A 5,261-nucleotide genomic window follows, 5' to 3' on the forward strand; every position below is an offset into this window, starting at 1 on the left:
TTGATTTTTGACAAAAGCGAGTTTCTTCTGCAAATACCATTTACGGTGGCTTTGAGCTGTCACACTCACTCGTCTGTGAATTAACCTGTATTCTTTCTGCTCCTAAACCCTACTCTCAAATGAGGAAGCTGAACTTCACATGTTCCCTGTAAAAGGAGCTTTAGCTTATCTAAGTACACCTAAAGTTCAGACATTCTACAAATCTTTCTCCTATGTTAAAACAAAGCTCATGCTAAAAACATCATCCACGTGAGATACTCAGTGTAGAACAAACCCACATTTGGGCTGCAGCTTTTCCATGGGAAAGAACAAAGTTTTGCTCGACTAAAGCCAAGCTGACCTCCACACCATGGTTATTTGTGTACCACTAAACAACTACAAAGGTAATGCACAGAATTCTATAAACAATTTGATAAAATTCACTCTGGATTTCATATTCAGACAGATTAAGCCAGCTGGATGAATCTGGTAAAGGCGCTCTTCCTTTCAGCCTCTTGAATGAAGATGCCACATTATGGTTGAACATGAGGACTGCCTGCAACAACACTTCCTTTGGTTATCTCCTTCCCATAGGATAATGACAATTTGGTTACTCTTTCTGTGAGTTCTTAAATTCAATCTGAAATGTGCAAAGTGCCTATCTGTTTTCTCCCTCCAGGAGGTTTAAATAAATGTGGCAGAGCAAATTTAGGCATAGAGGTACCTTCCTCTTTTACAGAGAATATCCAAGCACTCTGACAAGGAAGGAAATGGGTGGTTTCACAACTTGACCCAAATTGCTCTGCTAGCTCATGAAAACTAATATACCAAGTCCATTCCTATTTGCAAGTAATTTGCAATCTATTTCTGTTTATAAGTGTGCTGGTTTAAGAGTTAACCAGCAGGGGAAATGAACTCAACTCAAAGGAGAGATTATAAGTCAGAATAACAATTTACTAAAATAATACAGTAAGTACACTCATACAAACAAACAATTGGTCTTAACCCACAAAACCCAAATGTATAACCCAGTACCCTGGGGCATGAACAACGTGGTGTTCCTTGGGCCCCGCTTGAGGCCAAAGTAAAGGGAGAGGGGAAGAACCTGCTGGTGGGAGAGCTGTTGCAGTCTAGTCAAAAGTGGTGATTGCAGTGAGATGCTGGGGGGAGAGCTGTTGCAGTCGGGTCAAAGTGGTGATTGGAGTCCAGTATAGGGTGGTGGTCCACGTCTGTTTGAGAGCGATGAGCCGCAGTCCTTCTCTGGATCCCACAGAGTGGTTAAAAATGTTCCAAGACCCCAAGATTATATATCCTGCAGTTCAGGCAGGAATGCCCAGTGCCTCCCTCAGGGTGGGGAGTTCCACAAAGGGTGTGAGGACAGGAGCATCCTCCTATCTCACAGGCCTCTTAACACCTAGTTTATAGTCTGAGGAGTCAGGCTCTATGGGCAGATGGTGTAAATGGTTCATTGATAACAGTTTCTGGGAAATGGCATGGAAGGCTATAGAATACACAGTTTTGGGTTACACCCATACCCTGATGAACTGGTCTCAGTTGTCCTAACTAGGACAATAAGGACTTAATAAAAAACTCAGCTACGTTTACATAAGAATCCCAAATAATGCCTAGATCACGCTTCTTTTTTCCTTAAGGTTTTTTTCCTCTAAAAATAATCCAGAGATTCTCATACCATGTAATAAATTTTATAGTAGTTGCATATATGCAACAGAGAGCAATTTAAATCATCTCACAGAAGATCTGCTTATCGCATTCTGCTTCAAAGACTGAACCTAATCGTGTGCCACTAACTTCCAAATTTGTTTGGAACTCCCACAGGAAGGTGCACACCACATCAAAACACAGGTAAGAAACTATTGCCAATGTGTCACTGTCTAGCTTCCTTGCTTTTTCCCAGCTGACCCTCCATGAGAGAAATTCTACTGTGGCAAAGTACGGTCATGTTCAGAGTATGTGCTGCAATGTTATGAATTAAAAACTATCCAAACTTTCATAACACAGCTAGATACTGGGCAAAAAGAAATAAATATATAAACCGAAACCAACAAACACAGCAGTCTGGTTTTGGTCTAAAAAGCATTCTATCTCCAATCTCCTTTTCCCCATAACCAGGAGAAGCCCAGTGCCCCATGAAGAATATCCTAAGTATTGGCCAGAATACTGGCCAGAAGAAGAAAACCAATACCAATGTGTCTATCTGCAATAGGAATTGTAAAAGGAAATGAAGCTTGAAAGGCACAAGGCAAACTGTTATTTGGTTTAAGCTGATTTTGCATCAAATGCAAGCGAAAGAAGTTAAAAAAAATTGTTAGTGGTTTCTTGGTTTAATATCCACCACAGAGGTAAAATATTATCTGCCTTTACTTAGCACTGCTTAAGCCATTAAACTTCCACAGGATTTTACAAAGTAGGGGAGGAGAGATTGGCAGAAGCCACTATCATGGTTCTCCCAGTTTCCAGTTGACTCCCAAGAGAGACAACCAAGCATATTTTCATTCCTTTTCCAGATTTACTATAGAAGCAGATGGCACAACTGCTACAAGAATGTCCTGCAACAGGAAATGCAGTCTCACAGAGATTCTTCCTAAATATTTTGGAATATATAGTTTACAAAAATCAAGCAAAAGCATACTTCAATAAAACCCCCTTCCAAAACTTACTCATGTACTCTCTGCTAGCTGTAGCACAGAGTACCAAAATCTGGGACAATTCCCCTCTCCACTCCATTAGTCTGGCCTTTCTTTATCTCTTCCAACAAGCTCAAAGGGAAAGCACATTCTCAGAGATGAAGAACTATGAAGAAAGTAGAGGATTTGGGACAAGGAAGTGCTAAATTTAAGGGGATTTTTGTGTTCTTACCCCATATGGCAGAATTTGTTTGTCCTTGATGGGTAGATTAGCAAGAACTAAATTTGAAACAAACATATGTAAAGTTTTGCTAAAACAAGATAATCATTATTGAAATGGTTCTCAAGTAACCATTTTAGAGCAATTATGTCAGTTCTTGGGGCATCTAATTTCAGCATTGCTAGAAGATAATCTAATCATCAGTAGCATCACCGAAAGCAAAAGCAGCCATAGTAGTATGAGTGGAAAGGTGCTTCTCTTCATCGAAATTCATACTTTTGATTATGAATAGTCCAGCTCATAATTGTTAAAACTTAGTGTTAGCCACATATTTTGTAAAATAATGTTTTCTTCTGACATCCAAATCCTTCACAAACACACTCAGAAAAAGGAACAGCAGAAAATGTTAAGATACATGCCATTATCACACTTGGATTTAAGCGCAGGGCCAGCTGCGATATGACAAGGGTTAATGGTTTTAAACTGAAGCAGGGCAGGTTTAGATTAGCTATAAGAACAAAGTCTTTTACAATGAGGGTCGTGAAACACTGGAACACGTTGCCCAGAGATGTGGTGCAAAATTCAAGGTCGTGTTAGATGAGGCTCTGAGCAACCTGATCTAGTTGAAGGTGTCCCTACTCATTGCAGGGAGGTTGGAACTAGATGATCTTTAAAGCTCCCTTCCTGCCCAAACTGTTCTGTGATTCCTGTCAGATCCCAGTCCATGTCCTCTCACTCTGATAACCTGATGACTACTTCTTAGCAGAGTGTTTCAGCCAATTCTACAACCCTACAATTGTGATTTAATCTAGATCCCATTTACTGGAATTGTTTACAGCAGCTGCATAGCAGAACAGCACAAAAGCCTCACTAAAGTTAAATTACGTTCACTGCTGTCCACTTCTACACCAAGCCAGGCGCACTAATGAAGGAAATTAGATCGGTTTGATACTGTTTGTCCTTGACAAATACAGACTGTGTTTTGTTCTGTTTTATTACTGCAGAATTTTATGTACTTAACGAAACCTTCTTTTACTTCTTTTACAATGGTAGACATTGCTAAAAAAACAGTATTCTGTCCTTGTGTCACAAAAGAACTGTGAAGTCACACAGTTTTAGAAGATCAGGGCTAATGGAACAGTAAGATGAGAAGTTAGCTTCTGCCCTTTTGATGCTCAGATACTTTTTTAAAAAAATGTTTTAAAATGTTCCACAAATCTCATAACTTTAAATGTCAAAAAGAAATAGCACAACATTCAGCAGTGCTGTGAGACAACAAAAATATCCCTTCAATGCAAATTGTAGTAACTTAGAAATTGTTTTGTTATCTACTTTTAGGTATGTTGTTACAAACTCCATGGAATTTCTGTAAGTACTTTAATTTTTATTTTTTTAATCTATGCAGATCCTTTGCAGATTTTTAAATTAACCTTCATATCAGTAGGTAAAGAATTCCTTATTTCATATCTGTAAGATTACCTATACTACTTTTATATAAACTACCAGGTAAAAAATACATTTGCCATAGATATTTTACTGGCTGAAAAATATAAAACTCTACACATCACTAAATCTTAAGGCGAACATATTTTTTATCCCTCATTATCATGAGGGATAGAAACTGGAGATACCATTATTTGCGTATACAGTTAGGGAAAACAAGGAAGTGAATTTTTAAAAGTTCAGGTTGAAGTTTTCAATCTGCATAAGCATTTCCTATAGATCAGAATATGTGGAGCGCAAGAATTGTTGTTTGTACTTGAAAGTACTGATGAGGTTCTTGCAGTGCTAAATTGGAAGACCCAGTACCAATAAAAGAAAACCAGCCAAGCAAAAATCACCCTCCCTGCTGTATACTACTTCATTAATAACAAAAAACAACGTCAGAGTATACAGAGTATCTACTGAAGAAATTACACTAATGATGGATAATGTATATGTGAACATAACAGTTCTGAAGTGAAATTCCTAAGTGATATGAGATAATGATTCAACTTTTCAAAAAGTTAACTAAAACCACATAGGAGTTCCGTTTCTTAGAGGTAATGTTGTTTTATTCCCATTACTCATGGAGAGTAATGGTTCATCTCCCATTGCTGTAAGAGGCACGTTGGCATCTACTGAGCAAGGAAACCCTGTTTCTCTTATTTCATCCATCAACAGGTTATCAATGGCTGCATTTCTTCTTGAGGAAAGCAAACACATCACACTTTTTCACAGAAAAGGGGTCATATGAGGGAATTAATGGAAAAATATGTTGAAGATTGGACCCATAAAGCTCAAAACAAACATCTTTGCGATGAACACTAAGTCTTGTGAATACTTTTTTGTAAGACTATTGTATTAATATGCCTCCCAGAAACTACTTTCCCTTTCACTGAGGATGTTTTACAAAAGGAATAAGAATAAGCACAGCA

This window comes from Pipra filicauda, unplaced genomic scaffold (assembly GCF_003945595.2).
Source record: "Pipra filicauda isolate LSUMZ 115617 unplaced genomic scaffold, ASM394559v2 scaffold48_size3843733_pilon, whole genome shotgun sequence".
NCBI lineage: Eukaryota > Metazoa > Chordata > Aves > Passeriformes > Pipridae > Pipra > Pipra filicauda.